The sequence below is a fragment of the Parasteatoda tepidariorum genome, chromosome 2 (assembly GCF_982258835.1).
Source record: "Parasteatoda tepidariorum strain Cologne lab strain chromosome 2, Ptep-v5.0, whole genome shotgun sequence".
NCBI classification, from domain to species: Eukaryota; Metazoa; Arthropoda; class Arachnida; order Araneae; family Theridiidae; genus Parasteatoda; species Parasteatoda tepidariorum.
In genome coordinates this window covers 76,853,688-76,868,003 of record NC_141756.1, presented here as the reverse complement: position 1 = coordinate 76,868,003, position 14,316 = coordinate 76,853,688, and positions in this window count along the sequence as shown.

The window sequence follows — 14,316 nt, the reverse complement described above, 5'->3', positions numbered from 1 at the left end:
AACAAATCAATACGCTAGTAAAAAATAATTTATTACTTTAGAGTTTAGACTAACTGTATAATAAACATAATATGTTTTTTAATACCTTATTAAAATGTGTTATATTTGAAAAACAAAATCTAGAGTTTTATTTTCGTTTGTCAGATTTATTTGTTATTATATATACTAAATATTTATTATAAAAAATTTTCTCAGAAATTCTGCAAATATTTCATAGTATTAACCAACCATTAATTGCATATATTCACAGAAATTTTATATAATAACATTATTTTTAGTATTTGTAATTAAATATGCGTTTAATCAATGTGCAATGTGATTGTATGGCGAATTATCCTTGTAAGGGGAATAGTTCCTTATGAATTATTCTATACTTCAACGGATAATTATCTACAAGATAATCTTAGTTCGAACTGGATTTGATCGATAACATCTGTCATGTTCTAATCTCATAGTGTTCTTAATTTTAATATACAACTATTTAAGGTTTAATTTTAATAAAAATTAATAGGATTTGTAGTTTTAATATACAGTGACTTGATATCTAATATCATTATACGATAATTTGATTCGCAACTTCAATATATAAGCGGTAAATATCAAAGTTTAATCTTTTACGAACATTATGTAAGTCTTAAGAATATTGACTCTATTAAATATGTGATTATTATCGACAAAAATATTTCTATAATTATAAACAACGTGAATATGGAATACTATGTTAATATATTTTAAATTGCGATATTATAAATGTTAAATGTAGTTATGGAATATGATTACAATAGTTGTCGTCCATGTTACATATCGAATACGAAGATATCGTGAATATTATTAATTGCGTTCATTATGGATTTATTTAATAGGTGTTACAATGTGCGATAAATGTTGATAGGGAAATTTATAATAATCATTGTAAAAATCTTGCTTAATAGAAAAATTGCTGCTAAAATATTGTTAATAAAATATCGCAATATTTTGTGAAATATCACGATAGTAAAATTCTTAATCAACTTAGCACAACGGTTCCGAATTTTGTTCGGCTACGGGACCCTAAATGAGCGTCTTTCTTTTGGCGGAAGACTTGCTGTAGAAAAAAAAATTCAATTAGAAGAAAGTAATGTTTTCAATTACTTTTTTAGATTTTATGTTTTAAAAATAAAAACAGGAACACTCATTATAAAGTTGATAATGGTTTTCGAAGAAACATATTCCGTTATTGTTAAATTTGTATTTTTTTTTAATTGCAAACAATAGTACGACCTTTTATAAAAATGCTGTATTTTACAAAATCTTTAATAAATTTTATGTCAGAATTGTTTTCCTTTCAATTTGCTATTTTCCTTTACAATGGCATTTTGATTAAATAATTTCATAAAAATAACCAAAATAATTTTTTATAAATAATAATAGATAATCGATTGGTTATTTAGTATAATTTAAATTTCAAAACTCATTACCGGTTTTTAAAAGAAGTCCGGATTTCCAGAACTCCTGAGATTATACTGCGAAACCCTAGGGTTCCGTGGTACACCTTTTAAAAACCTCTGACCTAGCACCTCGAATAAAATTTCTGAAATACGTAATTGAAAAGAAATGAAGTTATTCTTCGCTTTTTGAATTAAATTATCAATCAATCAAATAAACTAATATGAATTCGTGATATTAAATGTGAAATGATGTAATTTCTTTTTATTTAGGTATTTCCTTCGAAGTGAAAATCTTTTCATTGTTCACGGAGAAAAAAAAATCTGGTATAATAACCGAGCTGTATAGTAATGCCGTTTCTGGTAAAACGATAATTAATTTTGGGTGATAAAACCAAAATGCACTGGGTATAAGCCATTAATTTGGAAATGTTTCCGTTAATAACGGTTTATCAAAAATTCTGGTTTTCAAAATTATATTATTGCCACACAAAAAATATGAAACAAAACTAAAAAGTGAATTTAATCGAATATATTGTTTTTAAAGTACTACGATGAAAGTACCAAATTATACCACATTTACCAAATTTTTTTCTCATACACTCTGAAACAAAAAAATCGACGCACGAAGAAGCAATCATCCGATTGCTTTGAAATTTCGTATGCATGAATGTTTTGAACAGATATGACTGGAATGATTCCGACTGGGGACGTATAGTCTTTAGAGACGAATCCCGCTTCCAACTGTGTCCTGACGATCATCGAAGACGTGTTTGGAGACGCACAGGGTAGAGGGGGGGGATCCTGCCTTCACTATTGCACGCCACACCGGCCCTTAACAAGGCATTATGGTCTGGGGTGCCATTTCCTTTGGCAGCAGGACCCCTTTGGTCGTCATTAGAGGTACACTTACTGTTACTACTTACTGTACGTCGACGACATCCTAAGACCTGTTTTGCTGCCGTTCCTTTTGCAGCACCCTGGGCTTGGCTTTTCATCTGGCGCGGAATGTTGATGACCTCGTTCGACAATTGGATCGAATTTGGCAGGAAATACCGCAAAAAACCATCCGGGAGCTTTTTCGGTCTATGCCACACCGTGTGGCAGCTTGTATCCAGGCTAGAGGCGGGTCAACACCTTATTGAACTTGTTACTGCAACTCTTCAATAAATTATTCAATTGTTCTGAAATTTTAATCATTTACTATTCTGTACATTGTCTTCCTATCCAACAATTTTCGTTTCAATCGGACAACTCCTTCTTGGTGCGTCGATTTTTTTGTTATAGCGTGTATTTTAAAACCGAATTTATTGTTAATTTTAGCAAAAATCATTCCCAAAACGCTTTGGTAAATATTTGACGAGCTTTTTGGTCTTAACTATAAATAAGTCAGAAACAATGGTACATTTTATCATATCCTGGTAGTTTTGATCATGTTTTTTTTATGAATGTATTATTTCTCTTCTTAATTAAAATTGTATCAGTTGAGTTCCGATATTTCTTATACGGTAGTGGTATGAAACTATCGTGTTTAAGAATAATTGAATATATTGTAATATATATTTCATTACTGCAAATAATTTAAAATAACTACTGAATTCACGAAAATAATTTTCAAATTACGTTTGTCAGATTTCGCGTGCGAAGACGTTTCAATGTTTTCAAATGCACAGAATGCGCTTTACTATGTGAGAGCTGCGATGTGAAAACATTCAGAGGAATGTATGACATACTTTAATATCTTTCAATTAGAGAGTTTGCATAAAGTGTAATACGAAATCTTACGTATGAAATCTCATGGCCGAAATATGCTTGGGGGAACTGAATAAAGTCGAGTTTTAATGGTAAAATAACTCATTTTAAACTAGCTGTTGTAATTATTTCCTTTTAGATAAGAAACTAATTTACTTAGAAACTATGTTGATAATGGTGGTGTTCAAACCTTTGCAACAAATGGCGAGGAAAGTATTATGCATATTTTAGCATATAGTAAATATTAAATATTTCAAGCTTTAAATCTTATAAAGATTTATTGAAACGTATTTTCTCTATACTTGTAGTAATTTGTTTGGCAGAAAATATGAACTTAACATAAAATATAGATGGAAAATGATTTGTTGGTATAATTTTTTTTATTTATTATTGTTTTTTTTTAATTAAAAATTTACATTCATGCTAACATAATTCGACATAAATTAAAAGAAAAGTTTTTCAGAAATTTGAACTTAACTTAAAATATATGTTGAAAATGATTTATTTTTTAATCAACATTTTTTTAAAAACTATTATTGTTTATTTTAATATTATTGTTTATATAATATTATTGTTTATTTTACATTTTTGCAAACCAAAATCGACCTTACTTAAAAATGAAAGTTCTTTCAGAAAATCTGAATTCAACTTAAAAGACAGGTTGTGGAAATGATTTTTTGATCAGCATTTCCTTTTTATTATCCTTGTTTATTTTAATTAAAATTTTACATTCATGCAAACAAATTTCGACTACAGTGTTGTTTTTTTTTTACACCAGAAAGTCATTAAAAACAGAGACTCTAATCAAAAGCAAAGATATTACACATTGAATGATATTATTCAAAGCTATTTAATAACTAAAACAGGAGTATTTATCTCTTAGAAATGGCAAACTCTAATTAATTTTACTCCTTTTTTTAATATAAATTTGTAGCCAATATAGGAAATATTTACACTTCCACACTTTAAATATTAATGTTTAGTCTTGTGAACGCCAAACTTAAAAAGCTTCTGAGTTTACGCGGTATATTTTTCAAATCCTACTAAACTCTATAAATCAAAATAAATACTAATATTTTCTTAAAAAATATATATAAAGAAAATTATTATATTTTGGTTTAATATTTCAGTGGTGGAATCAATATTAACCAATCAGAAACTTAACATGATGACCCGTGAGCGATCGGCGATTTGGCGTTCACTGGTATAGACATGTTCAGACAGTGTTACATGTAAATTGTGGTAACTTTATATGCTCTACTTGATAGCCTAAAAATTATGCTTTTAACCTTACGAGTTACTCACTTCATTTTAAAAAGCCTAACTGTTTATTACCCTTTTAAATACTTATTGACAAAAAGAACGTAATTGGAATTATTTTCATTTGTTTAGTGCAAAAAAAAGTAATATTCGAGCATTTTTTTAATCATAATTTAATACTTTTAAATTTAAAAAAAAAATTAAAAAATAGTTTCCCTTTTTTTTTAACGTTTATAAAGCTATAAAGTTTTTATCCCCAATTTTAACTTTGTCGGACTATTGAACTCAACTTTATTCGTTTATTGTATATTTATCTATTTGTATGTCAAAAAATTAAACACAAGAAAAAAAAATCCAGATTTGTCAAATATTTAAATGCGAAGAGTAATCAAACTGACATGCTCGAAAATTCATTAATCGTAAGTATCTATTTTTTAAATCAATTTCATGTTTGAAGAAAAAAAATACTTTTAGCTGCATAACTGAATATTTAACACAAAATACGAAAGGAAATTTTTTTTATCCGAATTGATTTTATTTGATTTTGATTTGATAACATAAATGCGATAATATATATAGGTAATAAGTCAATTATAATATTTGAAGTTATTTTATGCTCATACATTTTATTAATGAAGATAAAATTATTTTTATCATTTCTAAAATCTCAAGTTTTATAAGTATAAGATGAAACTTCTAGAATGCTTGAAAAATAAATAATAATATCAGTAATAATAATAATAATGATAATAACGCTTCAAATCAATAATGCACTTATACATCCGTAAAAATAAATCAATCCTTCCTCAGTATACTGCGTATCCTGTTAAAAAAAGTAATTTTATATTTAGTCTTTTAAAAAAAAAATGAGGATCTGAAATTTTTGCGATTTTATATTAACTGTCCTATTATTTGGTATGCACCGTTTGCAATTCAAGTTTTAAGAAAAATATAAAAGACCAGTTGTAGTGGCGCCATCTATTGAATTCCGGTCTCATTGATTGTCAGGAACACTAAATTTAAAATTGAGATACTACATGAAAGAACACTATTTGCTTCTAACTTCAGTTTTAGTTCCAAGTCACGTTTTTGCCATAAATACCAACGCGTTTTTGACAGATAAATTTATTTGCCAGAATAATGGAACTTAGATGTTATTTCTAAACCATTGGCAAAGATCCACTGAGAGGTTTTGCATCAGATTAAGAAAGCGTCAGTTTTTAGAATAAATATTCCCTTATTCTCTTCTTAGATTATGATTTCGCGCACTCGAGTTGAATTTAAAAGCTATATTTACCAAAGCTGTTATATAATGCATGTTGATATTAAACCTTGGGAATTAAAGTAATGTTGAAATTTCCTATGTTATAAGTACAAATACTATATTTTACTTTCTTCATTGTGAAAATGAGTATAAGGTTATTTTTATTTTGATTATAACGCTATGTTTTCGTAAAGTTAAAGGTTTGCTTCGGCTACGACAATGATTTATATATTATTTATTTCTAAATGTTTTTTTAAATAGATTTTATTATTTGAGGCTAATGATTACATTTTTATATATATATATATTTATTTTATGAATGGAAATTTTTTTTTAAATTTTTTTTATTTGCTTTAGTAGATTCTCAAATTGAGCAAGAGTACCACTCAAAATGTGACAATTGTTTATTTATTATTCATGTTATAATATTATGTCAAATTATATTTCTGTTAAATTTGTTCTTCCAATTTTTTTTCAAAATTTGAAAATGCATCACTCAAACCGTATTTATGGCAACTCTTAACTCAAAAATAACCCAATAATAATTATTTAATCATTATGATTAATGTACTTCTTATTGCTATCGTTTAAAAAAATATTATTATTATTATCTCGATAAAGTTACATTTACTATTATTCTTATTCGACATTAACTCTAAGATTTATAGAAAAAATATTAAAAAACAAAAAAATTAAATAAATGAAATAATAAAAACTAAATAAATAATTGAAAAAAAAATAAAACTGTGACAAATTTTTATTTATTTATTGCAATTTTTTTTTAATTATTATTATTAAATTTTACACACACTCAGAAAAATTGAAGATATATTTTATGTATTTATGATGATATTAAATTATTCCTTACCGAATTCCTAACCAAATTCAGATTCCTATTTTAAAGCGTTTTATTTTATTAGATTAATGTGCATAATTAAAAGTATATCGTTTATATACGCAAATATTCCGGATGCTATTATACTGCGCTAAATTTAAAGTAAAATGAGTTCTTGAAAAAAGTCGTCTTCAGAGAAAATAAAATCACATGTTTAGGTAAGTAGTAAAAAGTGAGCTGAAATTATAAATTCAAAATTTAACTTAATTTGAATATTTCTTTTAATTTCACAAGATACGTTAAAAGCAATCTGACGCAAGTCAGATATATTTATATCAGGTTATGAAAATTTCAGAATTTGAAAGAAAATAAGTTGCTAGCAAAGTTATTTCATTATCTGACTTGCATTTTTCGAAAATAATCAGACGTTATTCATGACCAGTATATATTTTAAACGCTATGTATTATATGTAGTTTCAAATTCTTTACATATAAAATGTTATTTTCATGAAAGTGGATGTAACGAGGGGTGGCAAGTCAACCATAGTATACCGTAGTATACTGTGTAGTGTACAAGTATACCGTAGAAAACGCCATAGAAAAAACGCGAATTTAATCCTAATACGATATTATTAAGTTCAGGAATTAACTTTCACAAAAAAGTGATTCAGTTTGGCACTCTCGAAATTTGAATTGATATTTTGGTTCCACCTTATTTGAAAATTCCAACAATGCAGAAATGATATTGAAACAAAAAGGCAGAAAGAATTGTTTGATATATATATATATATATATATATATATATATATATATATATATATATATATATATGAAGAAAATTAAGAAAAACAATAAGTTTTATTTATTGCGAAAACTGCAAGTAGTATTGCGAAACTGCAACTTATTGCGAACTGCAAGTAAATAGAACTCTTGAAATAAGTTCAAAATATAGAGAAAACAAGGGAAAAATTATAGAACAATGAAAGAAGGGAAAAAAAGAATAATAATAATAAAAATAAAAATGACAAGAAACCAGAAGGAGAAAAACAATCCGAAAAAAAGGACAAAAATTTTGAAAAAATCAGGAAAATAAAAGATATAATCTTTTCATCAGCTCACACGATTGCATCCACAAAAAAGAGTGCTTTCTATTAAAGGTACAATATTAGAAAGCACTCATTTTTGCATATATAATCGTGTGAGCTGATAAAAAGATAATTTCTTTTATTTTCCGGATTTTTTAAAAATTTTTGACCTTTTCTTCGGATTTTTTTCCTGTTTTCTTGTTATTTTTCTTTTTGTTATTATTTTTCTTTCCCCCCGCCCCTTATTTCATTGTTCTGTAATTTTTCCCTTGTTTTCTCTACATTTTGAACTTTTATATATATATATATATATATATATATATATATATATATATATACATATATATATATATATATATATATATATATATATATATATATATATATATATATATATATATATATATATATATATATATATATATATATACATATATATATATATATATATATATATATATATATATATATATATATATATATATATATATATATATATATATATATATATATATATATATACACACATATTTTTTAATTTAGAAGATGAGATTATTATTTTTCGCTGTTGTAGAAGTTAGCAAGTCTATTAGGAAAATTAATAAATGAAAACATATAAAAAAATCATTTGCTAAAAGCATGCTTTTTTCAAACACAAATTATTATTTATAAGTAGATAAAAACAATGCAATGAAAGGAGGTTAGTTGCTGCAGCTTTTTCAAAGGAATTATTGATTGTTATCTTTTGAAGACAAGTCGCATAGATAGGATATGATGTAATGATTGATGATGATACCATAGAGTTGACGTGTTTCAGGTCTTCTTTAATACTTGACATTCTTTGATATAATAGGCTTAATAGTGTTTGGACTTTAATAGATTGAAAAACCCCAATCTCCTTGTTATTAAGAAAATAAGAAGTGTTCCTGAGCTAAATGACCAGAAATTAATAAACTAAAGTTAAATTCTAGCTACATACTGTCTGACAAAAAACGACAAAATAGCATAATACATTCATATCAAAGATTATAAAATAATGAAAAGTTGTAATGATTGTTTTAGGCTTTATTGTGATATATATGAAGATCATTATACGTACTGGTTCAAGTTTTTTCAAATTCTTATGATAAATAATCATTTTTTTAATTTTATTTCTTTATTTTATTAATTTCATAGCAGTTTAGTCCAAATAGTGGTTAGTGAGATGCAGATTTTTAATAGAATTCAAGTTTTATGGCCGTTACAGATACATTTTAATTTGGATATGATGTACGGATATTTATCTCAAGAAAATAAATAAAATCACTCAAGAAAAAATTATTTACTGCGTAAATATTTTAATGAACATGGCCACATTCTAATATTATAAAATAAAGAAAAGAAAGTCTCTTAAAGGGATCAAGAGTATCATTCTCCTTACATCAATAATTTTTGTAAAGATATAAAATTCAACGTTTGTGACTGGGATGCCGAAGCCTCCAGTCCTCAATAATTCGAAATTAAAAGTAAGTGAATCATTCTCAACTGACAGTTAGGACCATGGGAAGAGATCTATGGTTGGCTATTTGAAAATAATATGGCGAAAGCGAATCACCAAAAAGACAGTGAGAACCATTTCTAAAGAGTCAAGAAACTTGAATTTATGCATATCGCAAGCTAATTGAATTCACTCAAACTTTACTATTCCTTTATTCTTACATCGCGTAACGGAAGTTAGTGCGTAGTTGCCGAAACTATTTCTGATAGGCGAGGCTTTTTCAGATTATAATTTTTTATCAATGTAAAATAATAGTAAGTAAATAATATATTTATTTGAAATACCAATGGCTATTAAAAATCCTGCGTTCGAGTAATTTATTGCAGATTAGATTTCAATTACTTGCAGCTTAATTGGATAGGTAAATTTTTTCACTTAAATTTCATTACACAATTTAAATGAAGAGTAAATGATTGAAAAACTAGTTGTAATTACGTACTAAAAAGATATAAAAACTTGACTTCAAAAAAAATCTAATGATAATTTTACAACTATGTGTTAACTACCTTACTTTAGCAAAGGTTAAAAGTATAAAACTTTTATAGCAATAAAATATTTCCAAACAATTTGCGGAATTATTAATTGGAATGTCTCAAATCGCTGATAAGGATCGCATAAATAATTTATATATCTTTTCATTTACAAAAAAAAATAAATAAAACGAAACGAAAATTTTTGCCGAAATACAGTGCAGAATATTTATTATAGAAAAATAAAATCGATACCTTGCTTTTTTTGCAAACAAGTTGTTTAGATGATGTCTATAATTAAATATTATAAATATATAAATTGCTTTAAGTATAATAGTTGATTTGTTGGTAACGGACAAAGCTTGCAGCTAAAAGTGAGTTTCTGTACCACAGCAACAAGGGCCGCAGTAGTCCATGAAACAAAAGTTTTAATTTATGTCGTTTAAAAATTATTATTATTATTATTTTTGGTATTAAGAGAGGAAAACTTGGCGCATTACTAATTTATCAGATATTTATTAATAGTATTTTTTACACTTACTACGATACATTCACAGTTATAATAGTTTGTACAATTAAGAGGAGATATAGATATGATTTTTCCACTAATGCACAGTGTTTACGATATCTCATGTACAGCTACTACAGCAAAATGCAAATTTACAGATGCGAAAAATCACTTTGTAGTAAGGGCTCTAAGTCTACAATTTTTAAAATCGAATCCCCTATTTTCCCAGAATTAATCAAACTATTAGACTAACCATACAGCTACTACAACAAGATGTAAATTTACAGATGCGAAAACTCACTTTGTAGTAAAGGCTCTAAGTCTACAATTTTTAAAATCGAATCCCCTATTTTCCCAGAATTAATCAAAGTGTTAGACTAACCATAGTTAGAAGAATAGTTTAATTGTTTACAGGGAAAAAACGTACTTTTCCAGATGTTGGCCTAAAGTACTGTCTGTAGAAGAAAGAAGTTTATTTTTTTTTTATTATTTTTACTACACAAAAAATATATGGCCTCGTATTTACCTGAAATAAGAAAATTCCCTAGTGGGTAAGAAGAAAAAAGAGCATACTAAATTCCTTTTTTATATGCAATCATTACTTCCTTATCATGTGTGTCATTAGATTTTGATCAGAGAATAGGTATATGCACGGATGAAGCAAGAATAGAAGATTTAAAAAAATTAAGCTAAAGATTATATCTATTAGCTTGAATTGTTTAAATATGATTTATATCTAATATATTAAAATTTTTTTGTTCAAGGAGAATGAGAATATCTCTTATTTATTGTAAAAATTGTGAGAGAAGATACCATGAAATATATGGACACCGTGATATTTACCACCTCATTTTTCTTTTCTCAAAAATTTTATTTAAATTTAGGCAATTTTTAGAATTCTGCGTTCATGATATCATATAATAATTTGATTTAATATGTTTAATGCTATTCAAAGTAATTGGTTAGTTAAATAACATTGGTTTAGCTTTTTCTGATGTTGCATATTTTTTTTTAACTGAAAGCCCGTAAAAATGTGTCATTTTTGCGGACATGTGTCATGAGTTAAACCCAATTTCAAATTTATAATTATTCGTTTAGAAGCAACCAACAAAAAGAATGGTTGAAATGACCATGGCAACCCACCTAAAAGTATAGCAAGTCTCGCTACAGCAATCATTGTTTTAAAACCATTGAAAACTATAAAAAGAGTGTTCTTTTCCTCGATTAAAAATATGTTTCTGTGAAAAAACTAAGAATAAGACTGTAGTGAAGAAAAATCAGGTGAGGTTGAAGTTCGAATAGTAATATTGGCCAATTGAAGATTGTTATGAAAACAGAATAACGAAAATGACAGCTGAAAATGAAAACTGGATCATAATTAATAAAACTTTTATTTAGTAGTTTTTGTAGAGCTCGTGGATACAAAATATTATTTTTATCCATAGGACTTTAAGTTGCATAAATTTTGCATAAAAAATATTAATAGGGACAGGCCACGGGAGACAAATCCCCATGTCCTGCCTAATTAAAAGCCAAACTAAAAGGTAGTTTAAATACTCCCAACAGACATTTAGAATCATGAGAAGAGATCCATGGTTGGTAATTTACCAAAAAATAACATAGCCTAGAATATGGCAAACTTCCCATACTGTGAGAATTATTATAACCATGCAACTGAAATATATTCGTGGTAAGAAATTTAAGAATAAAGTGTTATAAATAAATTTTTGTTTTCGATTAGGCACGGCAGTGAATTAATGAGTCTACATTAGTATTGAATAAAAAGTTAGCCGTTACACTGATCGATAAGAAAATAATAGAATATTTTATGTTCGCTTGAAATAAAAATTAACTAATTGATTTAATTTAAATTGTAATTTGATTAGGAATAAATAAAAAGAGTAAGTTTAAGTAATTTAAGATATTTTAAAAGTTAGGAAATATGCAATGTCAATTGTGGCATCACAAAGATTTTTGTTAAAGTGCATGCTCTCGGCTATATTGATCCCACAGTTATGTTACAGTATAATTCTTAACTAAATTAATTAAATGTGTTCCAATGAATTTCTTATTTGGTAGTTAATCTAGTAAATCACTGATATTATTAGATATATCATAATACAACCGCATGAAAGAGCTTTCGGCAGTGGCCCTAAGCGCATGCGTCATCTGAGCGATTACATAATCCGGCATCAACTGCAGAAATAACTTCAGAGGAAATCAGACATTTCAAATTTTTTATACGTTTAAAAATTAATTAAAAATTGACTAATTATTTACCTTTCTTTTTTGGGTCTTAAATGAATATGAAAAGTTCAAGTATATGTTTATATAAATTCGAAGTTAATAATTGTTTTTCAAATTATTATAATAATTATTATTTTGAATAGAAAAATAACTGTTCTAATAAAAACTGATAAATCATTTTAAAGGAAAAATTCAGAACTTAACGATTAAAAACAATTAAGTGTTTGGTAATTCATATTTGGTAATTTCATTTCATACTGGGTAATTTATTTATAAACGTATAGATTTAACATCATGTTAAATGCCGTATTTTTAGTGTCTAAGGTATACCTGAAACCCGATCTGAACACCTACAAGCACACACACACATTCTTAATTTTATTATGTGTATAGATTATGAAAAAAATAATGCAAGGAAAAATACAATTAATGTACAAAGCTTTTATCGGTTCATATTAAATATGACATCTTTGCATTTTATAGAATGCTATCTAAAATTGCATAAATTTCATTTAATGACCCAACAAAAGCGCAGAAATCCACATAAAAATATTTCCAATCATTGAATGCTTATGTTTAATTCACAAAAAAGCAATAATAGAAATTCTAACGATATCATCATAATTAATCTTTTTTGGGGAAAAGCCAATGAGGCGAGGGAATAATCAAAATCTCTACATGGCGCCCTATTAATTATGGGAACGTCTCATGCATATTTCTTCAAGGTGATTATTTTTTAATTAAAATTGTTACTTGTAACAATTCTCAGTTTCGAATTAATTTTTTGTGTTGATCTTTGGCAAACATTCAAGCAGAGAATGAAAGGAACTTGCTCCAAACGCTTTTCATTTAAATGTGGTGATTAATTTGAACGATCAAAATGATTTTTTTGCGCTTTTATTCTTAGTTCGTCATTTGTAATAAATTTCCTTGGTCCACTAACAAGTAAGGTAATTTGTTATTTTACTTACTTATGTTGTAAGAATATGCAGGAATAAGAAGCTTTGAAATGTTATTTATCAATCATCTTATTTATTTGTTTAAATTATATAACCTGATAACTTTGTCCTTTTTGAAAACGTTATTTCATTATATTAAATTAAAACAAAACATAAGACACTTTATGAATAATATAAAGTTTGTTTTTCCATGATAGGTAATTACTTAGAGGAAAACAACGGAATTGCTTTTCTTTTCAGCAAGAAAAAAATATTTTTACAACTTTAATATACACATCTTGGTTCATTAAAAATAAATAAATAACTACTAAGACGAATAGATACTGTCCACTTTTGGGTATGGCTCCAGATGCTAATTCTATGAAGGAAGATAAGGAATTTTTTACAAAAATATCAAGCAAATCTAGTGAACTTTGCTATCGTTACTTGAAATATCGTCTACGCTAATTAATTAGGATATTTGAGTTCAATTAATTAAATTGTGTCTTAGAACTTCAAGTTCGATGATTCGAATAAAAGTTATTCAGGTTGGTCCATTATTTATTTATTAATTTATCATTATTATTCTTTCGCTCCCGGTCCATTTTTCTATAACCGTGGTTGAACAGTCGACCCAGTTTTATGGGTTTACGACTACTATTGTTTAACTCCGAAGCCTTGTTATTTTGAACCCAATCCAGAAGACAGGAGAACTTCTGGATCGAATATTGGGAGAAATTTGCCGTCGTGGAGGACTTTTTGATTGAGCTAACCAGCATTTGCGTTACATGGAGGGGAGGACCATGCGAACCTCCCACGGTTAGCCTAACGCTGAGGGAACTCTAACCCATTATTCGTCTCCCACTGATGATATTTTAAGTCAGTACTGTGGTCGGTGCGAGCCGTATGCGGAATTCGTATCGACTGGGATTCGAACACGGTTCGCCTCATTGGAAGGTGAACACTCTATCCCCTGAGCCATCGTGGCTCCGGTAC